The sequence below is a fragment of the Leptonychotes weddellii genome, unplaced genomic scaffold (assembly GCF_054177405.1).
Source record: "Leptonychotes weddellii isolate Sample4059 unplaced genomic scaffold, ASM5417740v2 HiC_scaffold_2049, whole genome shotgun sequence".
NCBI classification, from domain to species: domain Eukaryota; kingdom Metazoa; phylum Chordata; class Mammalia; order Carnivora; family Phocidae; genus Leptonychotes; species Leptonychotes weddellii.
The window spans coordinates 1-13,747 of record NW_027791631.1 but is presented as its reverse complement, the minus strand read 5'-3'; the positions used below and the strand labels follow the sequence as shown (position 1 = coordinate 13,747).

General features: G+C 38.7%; 1 pseudogene; it reads left to right on the top strand.

The window, feature by feature from the left end:
- Nucleotides 1-1,843: 1,843 nt before the first annotated feature.
- On the top strand, nt 1,844-4,312 carry LOC102749340 (histone-binding protein RBBP4 pseudogene; annotated as a pseudogene).
- The last annotated feature ends 9,435 nt before the right edge of the window (nt 4,313-13,747 follow it).

Genomic DNA, 13,747 nt, shown 5'->3' with positions numbered 1-13,747 from the left:
GGGAATGGGTTAGCCTGGTGATGGGTATTAAGGAGGGCACATTCTGCATGGAGCACTGGGTGTTGCATGCAAACAATGAATCATGGAACACAACATCAAAAACTAATGATGTAATGTATGGTGATTAACATAACATAAAAAAAAAAAACCAATTTTGGTATGCAAAACTTCCAGGGAGGTTTCAGAGGAGGGAACCATAGGGGCTAAAGGCAGACTGCCCCCCAAAATATGCCACTTTGGCACACTGATTATTTTGAATTAAAGTTACTAAGAGATGGCTACTGTATGAAGAACACTCTGATACTCCTTTATCTCTAGACAGCAAGAAATAAGTCTCCCATGTGAGAGGTACCCTTCTTATACCAGGTAGAGACATCCTAATCATCAGAGCTAAGGAATTCAGAGTCAAGAAGGCTATATAATCAAACCTTGTTACTTTTACTAATCTATTACCTCAACCCAAATGCTATTTAGAATTCTTTACTAATTAAGCTCCAGAACATAAGTTTTATTTGTCCTGCCAATTATTAACAGATTTTATGTTTCTTTGTATAAAACATAAAAAAGTTGCATGACTTGGTCATTTTTTGAATCTCAATTTCATTATTGGTCCTCTGTATACACATAATAAAACTTCAGGTTTTTTCCTCCTTGTTAATCTGTCTCATGTAAATTTAAGTCTTAGACCAGTTAGAGGAATATTGAAGGGTAGAGAAAGACCAGTTAGAAGAATATTGAAGGGTAGAGAAAAAAATTTTCCTCCCCAAAACCAGTAATCAATGCTGTCAGGTTTCTCTTAATGAAAGGTACCCTGACCAGCCTGCTCAGCAGTGCCCTGGCAAGGCAGTTCAGATTCCTCCAGATTTGCCCATAGGAAGAATATGCATGTTTGTGTAGATTAGGGCTTAGATTTAAGCATATGTCATAGATCCCCAAGAGCCTGCTCTTGACACCTGGACCCTCCTGACATTTGGCCTCTTCCAGGTCCCTAGCTACCATGACCTACACAGGCCATGCATGCATAGTATGTACCTGTCAGCCAGCCTTGGGAAGCCAGAGCCCCCAAGACCTGGGGAACATCAGCTGGCCCCAACCATCTGTATCACCTCTTGGGCAGTGAAAGTCAACCTCTGACAATATTTTTGAGGCATCAGCTTTAAACTAGTGACATCAGTCTACATTTGGCTGGCTTTCTGATGAAATCTGGAGTTCAGAAATGAAAGCTCCAAGATGTCTCTTACTAGAGGCTACAGCAGCCAATCTGCCTGCCATCACCCTGGCAAGGCAGTCCAGTTTTCTCCAGTGCTTCCTCAGTGTGAATATGCACATATGTGTAGATTAGGGCTTGGAAGCAGACAGATGACTTGTACTGCTCCCATCACCAGGCTTCTACTGGAATGTTCCCTGTAATAAGTGCCTGGATACCCTGACCTGCATGGCCCACACATAAACTATCTGCACCCCAACATCAAGGTTCTACAATAAAACATTTAAAACACAGTTGTGAACAACAGAAGGATAGTAATTAATATGACTCATTAACTAACCTTACCAAAATTACCTAAGAGGTGGTTTAGGGGTAGAATTGATTATATATTCATTTCTGAGGATCTCTGGAGACCTACTGAAGACTTAGTCCAGACAAAACTTAAAATTAAGGAATCTCCAGATGTTAGCCTGATCACCCAACCCAGTGAGTTATATTCTATATAACTATATACCCTTATTAGGAGCATGAAGTAACATGAATGCTGACAGGCAGAAAGGAAAAGTGCCTGCACAAAAAGTCATCTCCAGAGTAGGAAGAAACCCAGACTCCCTTGTTTCTAAGGGTACCAATCCACACCCCAGGACAAGGATTATTTTAATACTTTGACCCTGGTAACTATAACTAGAAACTAGGCCCATAAAAAAACAGACAAAACTACAACAAATGAGAATATATAACCAATCAGATTCACTGAAGAGCAAGCTTATACCAGACAAGAAATGATAAAAATTAGGCAGCAGGAAAAATAGGGGCCGTGCATGCAAAGCAAGTGCCGGTAGCTTCCCTGCCCCTCCCGCAACGCTTGACCCCGGGATCCCCCCGGCTTGCCTGCCCGCCATGGCCGACAAGGAAGCCTTTGATGACGCAGAAGAACGTGTGATCAACGAAGAATACAAAATATGGAAAAAGAACACCCCTTTTCTTTATGATTTGGTGATGACCCATGCTCTGGAGAGGCCTAGCCTAACTGCACAGTGGCTTCCAGATGTAACCAGACCGGAAGAGAAAGACTTCAGCATTCACCAACTTGTCCTGGGAACACACACGTTAGATGAACAAAACCATCTTGTGATAGCCAGTGTGCAGCCCCCTAATGATGATGCTCAGTTTGATGTTTCACACTAGGACAGTGAGAAAGGAGAATTTGGAGGTTTTGGCTCAGTTAGTGGAAAAATTGAAATAGAAATCAGGATCAACCATGAAGAAGTAAACCGGGCTTGTTATATGCCCCAGAATGCTTGCATCATTGCAACAAAGACTCCATCCAGTGATGTTCTTGTTTTTGACTATACAAAACATCCTTCCAAACCAGATCCTTCTGGAGAATGCAACGCAGACTTGCATCTGCGTGGACATCAGAAGGAAGGCTATGGACTTTCTTGGAACCCAAATCTCAGTGGGCACTTGGTGCTTCAGATGACCATACCATCTGCCTCTGGGACATCAGTGCTGTTCCAAAGGAAGGAAAAGTGGTGGATGCGAAGACCATCTTTACAGGACATACAGCGGTGGTAGAAGATGTTTCCTGGCATCTGCTCCATGAGTCTCTGTTTGGGTCAGTTGCTGATGATCAGAAACATGATCTGGGATACTCGTTCAAACAATACTTCCAAACCAAGCCACTCAGTTGATGCTCACACTGCTGAAGTGAACTGCATATCTTTCAGTCCTTATAGTGAGTTCATTCTGGCCACAGGATCAGCCGACAAGACTGTTGCCTTGTGGGATCTGAGAAATCTGAAACTTAAGTTGCATTCCTTTGAATCACATAAGGATGAAATATTCCAGGTTCAGTAGTTGCCTCACAATGAGACTATTTTGGCTTCCAGTGGTACTGATTGCAGACAATGTCTGGGATTTAAGTAAAATTGGAGAGGAACAATCCCCGGAAGATGCAGAAGATGGGCCACCAGAACTGTTGTTTATTCATGGTGGTCACACTGCCAAGATATCTGATTTCTCCTGGAATCCCAATGAACCTTGGGTGATTTGTTCTGTATCAGAAGACAATATCATGCAAGTGTGGCAAATGGCAGAGAACATTTATAATGATAAAGATCCTGAAGGAAGCGTCATCCAGAAGGACAAGGGTCCTAGATATGTCTGCACTTCTTGTGATTTTAGACTCCCCTTTTTTTTTCCTCTCAACCCTGAGATTGATTTAACACTGGTTTTGAGACACAGACTTTGTTTGGCTATCCCTCTATGATAGGTACCATCCCATCAACAATGTTACTAGCCCAAACAGAGGGTGTTTTCTAAATATTAACTGGGGGACTTGATTCAGTAAAGCCACAGACTTATATTTAAATTTTCTTTAGGAATTTTCTAGTAACAAAGGTGTAAAGTAGGCACAGAAAGGGGAATGTTATGTGTGGTTATTTTTCTTCTTAGGCTATATCCCCAAGTTTTTCAGACTCCTTTAAGTAAAGGCTAAAGTAAGGAAGGAGTAGAGCCAAGTGAGGTAGGTGTCTGAGCCATGAAGTATAAATACCACAAGATGTCGTTTTTATTCAGGAAATGGGGGAAATTCAATTCATATAAATTCCTATTCTAAAATTTTCACACCTGACTTTCCAGGATGCACATTTTCCTATGTAGACCAGTCTCCTCTCAGTTTCATCAGTTAAGTCAAAACTATGTGTTCCTCTTTCCCCCATATATTTTTGCTTGTTAGTGTATTTCTTGAGCTGTTTTCATATTTCTTTCCTTTCTGTGAAATGTTTTTTTAAAAAACTTGGGACCACCAAGTTGTAAAGATGTATGTTTTTACCTAACAGTTATACCACAGGTAGACTGTCCAGTTGAGTTGAGAAGAGTGAATTGATAGCTTGTATTTGTTTTTAAAATTAAATTAATCCTGGATAAGAGTTGCTTTTTTTTTTTTTTTTTTTTTTTTAAGGAGTTAGTCTTTGACCACTAGTTTGGTACCATCTCTATTTTGGGTGACCTGTTTCACCAGCAGGCCTGTTACTCTCCATGACTAACTGTGTAAGTGCTTATAATGGAATAAATTGCTTTTCTACATAAAAAAAGAAAAAAGAAAAAGAAATGATAAAAATTAGAATAGATTCCAACAAATTTAAATGGACACAGAAACCCAGTGGCCATTAGATTTATGGCCCAAAGAAAATCAAAACATGGTCTTCCCAGGGTTGGAGATTGCAGAGCTTGGACCCATCACCATTGATGCTAAATTGAATCAATACCTTATAGCATTTGGAGAAAATAATATTTTACAAAGATCTTTGTTTGAGTAGCAGCAACCTGGAGATTAATATGGCCTATACCGGGGCGCCTGGGTGGCTCAGTCATTAAGCGTCTGCCTTCGGCTCAGGTTGTGATCCCAGAGTCCTGGGATCGAGCCCCGCATCAGGCTCCCTGCTCGGCGGGAAGCCTGCTTCTCCCTCTCCTGCTCCCCCTGCTTGTGTTCCCTCTCTCACTGTGTCTCTCTCTGTCAAATAAATAAATAAAATCTTTAAAAAAAATAAAAAAATAAAATAAAAAAAAGATGGCCTATACCTAATATATTATCACTTAAAACATCTTCATGGAAGATAGAACCCAAGATGGAGGTGGAGAAGGAGGACCCTAGGCTCAGCTTATGCCATGAACACATCTAGATAACTATCAATCGTCCCAAATACCCCAGAAATCAATCTGAAGACTGATAGAACAAACTTCACAACTAAAGGGGGAGAAGAGGCCACATCAAAGTAGGTAGGAAGTATAGAGACATGGTTTAAGGGAGAACCACATTTCAGGTGCTGCAGAGAGGAGGGAGCCATGGTTATAGAGAAGGGTGAGGGAGAAAGGAATACACAGGGGAATGCACAAGGAGAAGGCTTCCCCAAAGCCATTGGCTTGGAAAATGAGAGGGGCTGAGTTTTGTGAGTTCTTGCACCCAGCAGGGCTTAAAGCCTGGAGTTTCAAAGATCAGCTGGCTTGGCTGGAATAGAGCCTAGACAGCACTGCCCTGCTCCTTGGGAGAAGGCAGGCAAACAACCTGGGGGACAGTGTGGAAACAGCAATCTGAAGAGCACCTGGGGCACACAGTGGGGAGATTATTTGCTCATCTCAGACGGCATCCCTACAAGGCAACATTCACAGAGACACCTCTCTGGGAACAGGGGAGCTGGTGAGTGCCATTTTCCTTCCCTGCCCATCAACATAAACACAGAGCCAATAGCAGGAGGCAGCACAGAGCTGACACTGGCTGCTTAACTTGCTTACATCAAGCCTCCCCTCTACCCTGTCCCCACTGTATGCTAGCATGACCGCCCTTCTCAGTCAAGCATGCCTCAGTCCCAATGCAGTGGACCCCACCCCCAGGAGACCAGCACAAATCCCTGTCTATACCATGTCTCCTGACCAGAGGGTTCTGCAGGGCCTCAGTTCTGGTGGGGTTGGTGTCAGGTATCATTTCACAAGCAGACCAGAGCATACCTAGTTAAAACTTGCCACACTCAGGCCAGGAATTAAACATTTCCCACAGTAGGCAAGGAGAGCCTCTGCAGATAACTAGCCTGAAGGGCAGAGCATCTAAAACACAACAGCAGAGTGCACACAGCACACCCCAGAGACACTCTCTAAAGTGCTAGGCCCTGGACACTAGTGACATGACCTCTTCTTCATAAAGCCATTACTTTTAGGAGAAGGAGACATAACCGGTTTTTCTAACATAGAGAAGAAGGCAGAGACAGACAAAATGTGAAGTCAGAGGAATTTATCCCAAAGAACCGGATAAGGCCACAACCAGAGATCCAAGCAAAACATATATAAGTAACATGACTGATGGAGAATTTAAAGCAATGATCTTAAGAATATTCACTGGGCTTGAGAAAAGAAGATATCAGCGAGACCCTTACAACAGAGATAAAAGAGTTAAAAAAGAATCAATCAGAGATGAAGAGTACAATAAATGAGATTGGAAACAGGCTTAATTTAATGAATAGTAGGCTAGCAAAAGCACAGGAATGAATTAGTGACCTAGAAGATAAAATAATGAAGCTGAACAAAAGAAAGAACAGACTTAGGGAACTAGGTAACTCCACCAAACATAATAACATTTGTATTATAGGAGTCCCAGAAGAAGAGAGAGAAAAGGGGTCAGGAAATTTATTTCAAGAAATAATAGCAGGAAACTTCCCTAATCTGGGGTAGGAAACAGATATCCAGATCCAGGAGGCACAGAGAACTCACATCAAAACCAAAAAAGCAGGCCAACATCAAGACATATTATAATTAAATTTGTAAAATACAGTGATAAAGAAAAAAATCTTAAAAGCAGCAAGACAAAAGAAATCCTTAATTTAGCCTTAACCCATTAAGGATAGCTGGAGATTTCTCAACAGAAACTAGGCAAGCCAGAAGAGGGTGGCATGATATATTCAAAGTGCTGAATGGGAAAAATCTGCAGGCAAGAATACTCTATCCTACAAGGCTATTATTCAGAATAGAAGGAGAAATAAAGAGTTTCCCAGACAAACAAAAACTTAAAAGATTCATGACCACTAAACCAGCCCTGCAAGAAATATTGAGACACAAAAAATGATAAAGACAAGAAAGAAACAGGGAAAAATCTCCAGAAACAATGACAAAACAAGTAATAAAATGGCAATGAGTACATTCCATCAATAATTACTTTGAATGTAAATGGACTAATTGTTCCAATCAAAAGACATGGGGTATCAGAATGGGCAAAAAAAAAAACAAGACCCATCTATGTGTTGTCTACAAGAAACTCATTTTAGACCTACATATACCTGCAGATTGAAAGTGAGGGAGTGAAGAAACATTTATCATGCAAATGAATGTCAAAAGAAAGTTTGAGTAGCAATACTTATATCAGACAAATTAGGCTTTTTTGTTCTTGTATTTTTTTTATCCTGCTTTGGTATCAGGATACTACTGGCCTCATGGAATGATTTTGAATGTGCTCCCTCTATTCCATTATGTGTAAGATTTTGATAAAGATTATCATTATTTATTTTTTAGATGTTTGGTAGAAATCATCAATGAAACCATGTGGTCTTAGGTTTTTCTGTGCTGGGAGATTTTTGATTCCTAATTCAACTTTCTTGTTATTGGTCTAAGAAGATTTCCTATTTCTTGGATTCAAGATTCATGATTCAATCTTGGTAACTTGTGCATTTTTATGAATTACCTGGGTTTTTTTCTGTTATCTGATTTGTCAGTATATAATTATTTATAGTAATCTGTTATCACACTATGTATTTTTGTGGCTATCTGTCACATTGTTTTCTCCTCCATTTTTCATTTTGTTTTTTGGGTCTTTTTTTTTTTCCCTTAGTTAATGCAGTTTAAGCATTGCCAATTTTGTTTAATTTTTTTTTAAACTGGTGATTACTTTCAATGTTATGCTATTGTTTATTCTGTTCTCTATTTCTTATTTTTCTTTGTTATTTTCTTTCTCTACTAAGTTTCAGCTAAGTTTCACTTTTTCTAATTCCTTGTGATGTAATGCTAAATTATTTGAATTTTTTTTCTGAATACAAGTATTTATAGGATAAATGTCACTCTAACATCTGCTTTTGCTGCTTCCTATAGGTTTTGGAATATTGTGTTTTCTTTTTCTTTTGTTTTGAGACAAATTTTGAGTTGATTTGCTGTTTGATTTCTTATTCGGCCCATTGCTTGTGCAGTAGTGTGTTAATATTTACATATTAAATATTTAACATTTACAGTGTAGGTTTTCCAGCTTTGTTTTATTGTTGATCTTTAGTTTTGTATCATTGTGGTTGGAAAATACACTTGGCATGATTTCAGTCTTTCTAAATTTGTAATATGGGTCTTTTTTTATATGACTTAGCCAGGGGATTCTTCTGTGTGTACTTGAAGAAAATGTGTATTCTATTTTTTTTTTTTGGATGGAATGTTTTATTCATATCTTTCAGAACCATATGTATTCTGAAGTATGCTTCAATTAAAAAAAATGTTCTTGTTGAAGAAAAAAACTTCAACTGAGGGTACTCATTTAAAAAAAAGTATATCAAAGGGGAGGTGGAGGCGGTGGGTGAAATAGGTGAAGGGAATTAAGAGTACACTTAACATGAAGCACTGAGTAATGTATAGAATTGTTGAATCACTATCTTGTACACCTGAAACTATTATATACTCTATGTTAACTTTACTGGAATTAAAATAAAAAACAATAAAAAAGTATTCATGGAAGGGCACCTGGGTGGCTCAGTTGGTTAAGCATCTGCCTTCAGCTCAGGTCATGATCTTAGGGTCCTGAGATTGAGCCCTGCATCGAACTCTCTGCTCAGTGGGGAGTCTGCTTCTCCCTCTCCCTCTGCTCTCAAATAAATAAATATTTTTTTTAAAAAGTCTTCATGGAAAACAACAGGGGAAGTTACTAATATAATAATGACATTAGGACTATTAAATACGATTTGTGTTAGAGGACAGATACTCTCATTAATATATATGAAAGCAACAGAAAAATTTAAAAGGTCTAAAAGCTGTGCCCCCACACATGAGAACAGCATTATTTACAGCATTTGCAGGTGCCAGAAACACAAGAGAACTGATTGACTTGATAAGAACAGCTGAGGAATTAAATCAAGATGGTTATGGCTTTAACACTCATGTATATAGACAAAAAGATTTGCACCTAAGTAAATAAACCAAATCAAAATAGAACACATTGACCTAAATCTACAAGGCCCTTTTGGCAACCTAAATAAACCATTTAGACCACCACCCTTTAAAACAACTATAAAAATAGAAACACAACAGAAACTTCAAAAACTGTATACAGGGGCGCCTGGTTGGCTCAGTCATTAAGTGTCTGCCTTCAGCTCAGGTCATGATCCCAGGGTCCTGGGATTGGGCCCCGCATAGGGCTCCCTGCTCCGCAGGAAGTCTTCTTCTCTCTCTCCCACTCCCCCTGCTTGTGTTCCCTCTCTCGCTATCTCTCTCTCTCTCTGTCAAATGAATAAATAAAATCTTTAAAACAAAAACAAAAAATATATATATACAGCAGCAAAGAAATGGAAACAAAAAACCTTTTAGAGTAAATAGACTTCAGAAAATAAACCCACATATAGACTCACTAACCCATTTACTGTAAATACTAACCCCTTTATAAAACCTAATTGCATTAATAAAGAAGCCAATGAAGAACAAATCCCATGAGGCCCCCAGAGAGACTCAGCATTCTCTGTGTCTTGGCCCAAGCTGGAGACAATCACCTGTGTATTATATTGGCCATAACAACAAAAAATCCTTTTGTAAGTAAAAGTACTATATATACCATGTTGTTAGGTCCTGGAGCACAAGTAACAATGACACAAGGATATCCTACAAATTTAGAAAACTTTAATAATTAAAAGGGACTAATTGAAGGATTAGGAGGAAAATTCACCCCCATGAGCACATAGATTACTAAGAATTGATGATAGACCACCCATTAAGGCTTAATACCTTATAGATCCCAATTAAGAAAACATTCTTGGAGTGTGTAATAGGACATACAAAAAAAAATCAAGGAAAACATCAAGTCCTAAACTATTGCACCTACTATTTCACCATATACTAACCCAATCTGGCATGTTAAAAAGCCAGACAGGTCACAGAGATTTACAGTACATTATAGGAATTTAAACACTCTCCCCAGATTGAGGGAGCACTCCTGAATACAGGCGCTAACATAAACAATATCACCACTGGATCTGGAACTGATTACCTGGTGATAGATTTATCTGACATATTCTTTGCTATTCCAATTGATGAGGAGAGCCAACTCATGACTACATTCACATAGGAAGGGAGAAAATATTAGTTTACTGGGTTACTAAAGGATACCTTAACAGCTCAGTAATAGCCCACAACCATCTAACACAAGACATCCAGGACTTTCATGAAAAATACCACATATACACAAATTAGCATTTCCTATATTGATGACATATTTATGGTGATAACTTGGAAGAATAGACAAAGGTTACAATAGAGTTAAATAAGTTCCTTACCCTCAGAGGATGGACAATTGACCCAAATAATGACTAAGAACTCCACACTACAGTAAAATTTCTAGGCTTAAGTTGGTCCTCTGAAGGGAGAAAAATACCAGATCCAATCATAAACAAGACAGATTGCAAAGCAATTCCTACCACAAAAGCAGAGCTCAGCAACTTATAGTACTGTTTAGATATTGGAAACAGCATATACCACATATGAGGATCCTATTAAAACACAATTAAGAAATAACTAGGAAGAGTAGGGATATTAGATGGACAGACTCAAGAGGCAGCCTTTACTTATTTGAAAAATGCTGTCAGGACTTCTTAATATTTGGCACCAGTTAATGAGGACTCTAAATATAGAGTGCCTATATTCACAAGAGTTTATAACATAGTCGCTGTGGACTAAAACCCTGCAGGACCCAAAATTTTACCCAACTGCATTTTGGACTAAGAAGTTCCCATGGCCAAGAACATATACCCAATTGAAATGTCCACTTAGGCATTCTATGAGGCCCTACAAAATATAGAGCCACTAACAGAAAATATACCAGTTAACTTAAATTTCAACAACCTATCCTGGAATGGGTAAAGCAGACCCCTGACAAACAGGGTAACTACTCCTGACCATAAACTCTTAATGTGGAAATGGTATACTTCTGAGCAGGACATATGGATGGAGGGTCAACCCTCAGCATAAACTGAGGTAATCTCAGCAAAGCCAGTGATGGTGCCAGAATTTTCAAGAGGTGAGCCCATCCAAGCTCAAGCAGTTGGGCAGTCAGGAGCACCCTGGCCTACGGAACTCAACAATACATGGTTTATAAATAGATCACCTCCATGACACCATCTGAATTATGCTGGCAGTCCGTGGCCTTGAAGACTAATGATGATCTGACCCTGACAGAATCAGGCTTAGAAAAATCAGCACAATATGCTGAATAAATAGTCATAAAATAACTGATTAAATAGTCTGTTAATGAAAATCAGAATGAGGTATATCTTTTCTCAGACTAATGAGCAGTAGCTAATGGAACAGTTCTTTGGTCAGGAACATGTTAGGGAAATGACTAGAAAATGGGACATAAGAACATATAGGGGAAGGACATATGGCAGAATATGGCACTGGCTGACATATCCATATTCATCACACATGTCTCTGCACATCAAAAGGACAATGCTGAAGTAACCAGGTAGACAAACTCACTAGGAAAACTAAAGGGGCAAAGATTCCTAAAATTTAACTTTAAAGGGAGAATGATTCATTGCTAAGGAGGAAACCAACACAAAATGTAACCACACATATACAAGAAGGGCAATGCAACATATAACTTGAACCCACAGACATGCCACTTGATAGGATCATTGCATGGGCTCATCACCAAGCAGGTCATGCTGCACACATAGCTGCAGAAAATGGTTAGAGAAAAAAACCTACCAAAACCCTCCAAATTCAAATTAAATGTGGGAATTGCAAAAAGCATAAAGCTTGTAGGTCATGAATGAATAGTCCAGATAAAGTCAAAGCCCTCCCAAATTATACAAATTGATTATGTAGGACACTTGCGTATATCTGAGAATAAACTATATGCATGTAGCACTGTAGGCACATGGTCAAAAATAGGAGTACCCTGTCCTTGCAGGAAACAGGATTTTTAAAAATCAACTATCAGAGAATTAGAAATCTAGATGCTGGCTAGAATATCCCAACCATCATAAAATCAGTTCAGGGTACACACTTCACAGGAAAGCAAATACAAGAATGTACTAAGGAACAAGGAATAATATGGAACTTCCAATTAACCTATAACCCAACTGCCTCTGGATTCACTGAAAGGTGTAATGGCTTGCTCAAGCAAATGCTTAGGTTTCTTACAATCTAGATATGAAAGCTTGGACTAAAACTATCTGGGAGGCCATAAGATCTCTAAACCCTAACTAATGAAAGGATAGAAGGACTCCTATTGAATTCATATGGCAGACACCTAGAGATAAGCATTAGCTTAACAACAACCCAGAATCTAAATTAAAAGGAAAAGTCTTAATAAATATATATACATATATATTAAAAATCCTGGGGAAATTATAGCATACCTGCCACTAATAAAACCTACTGGGTGTCTGAAGGAAAAGGCATATGACCTCAAATTAAAGAAAATAACATGATGCCTCTATAAAAATTTCAGGCATGAAAAACAATCTTTTATTATATCAACACCAGACACCAAATTTTTAGCTAAGCATGATGTAAGGTTATCATGCTTGAGGAAAGATTAGCAGTAATGGCCATTATAACTGTAGATTTCCTTGAGTGGCAAGAACAAAAAGAAAAGAATTAAAAATTTATAGGATACTATCTTTATTTTACAGGCATGAATCCAGTAGGTATCTTTAATCCTATAAAAATTATGAAGTGGGTTAGTGCAGCATGCTGCCTCTGGCCATACTGTTTTGCCTATTGCTCACTATTGGGTATAATACTCATTGCAGCTATGGATACCTCTTTGACAGCTCTAGTATTAACAGTTGTGCCACTGTTCCAAGTTAGATTGCTACTTTCTGGTCCAATACAGTGTCACTGTCTGTGACATCCTCTACTCCCTCCATGGATCACCATCCTGGTCACCCTCTTACAACTGAGGGTTCAGCACCACCAACACCACCAGCATCACCTAAGCCCAACTGCTCCACCCTACTCTTCACTATCAGCACCATCTAATCCCTGGAAAATCTTCAACCAATAAAGAAACCAAATACTTAGGGAAGCTGAAGAAGTGGAAACCTCCAATTCAATCTTCATAAGAATCAATGAGGATCCTGAACAACACCCTCAACAGACACTGACTTAGAGGATAAAGATTGGCCTGACCTACTAACTAGCTGTTGATATTATAATCCAGCATATATAGTAAGACAACCATATCATATCTTACTGAATTGAGTGAAGCATTGGACATTTGGCAGAGACTGTTGAAATAACTCCAATTTAATTCCTGATTTACTTCATGATTTAATATCTCATAAAAGAGGAGCTGAATACACAGAATAAGCAATTATATCTTTAAATATAAAGAGGCAAAAAAATGGTTATTTACTGAACTTCCAATTTACACTGTTTAATCAATATTCATCTATTAGAAAATGAATAGATCCATGGATTCCATATCCAGACTTTGAAAGAACATGGACACCTTGTAAAGTATATAGAGGACACATAGGAAACTTGGCATATAACACATATCATTATCCTTCATGGTACCTGTAAGGCTTCTAGCTCACACCACAGATTTCTACCCCAAGTATATGGAAACCTATGTTAATAATAAAATCAAAAATAAACTATTGGCGCAAGCCAAGCTACTCATGCTGTTTGACAAAGTCCAAGTATGGGGGACGATCCTGAAAACAGGAGACTCCACAGCTGGCTCCTGCTATTCTCTTTCATTTTGTTTATGGCAATCTTTATAATTGTGGGAATATTTCTGGG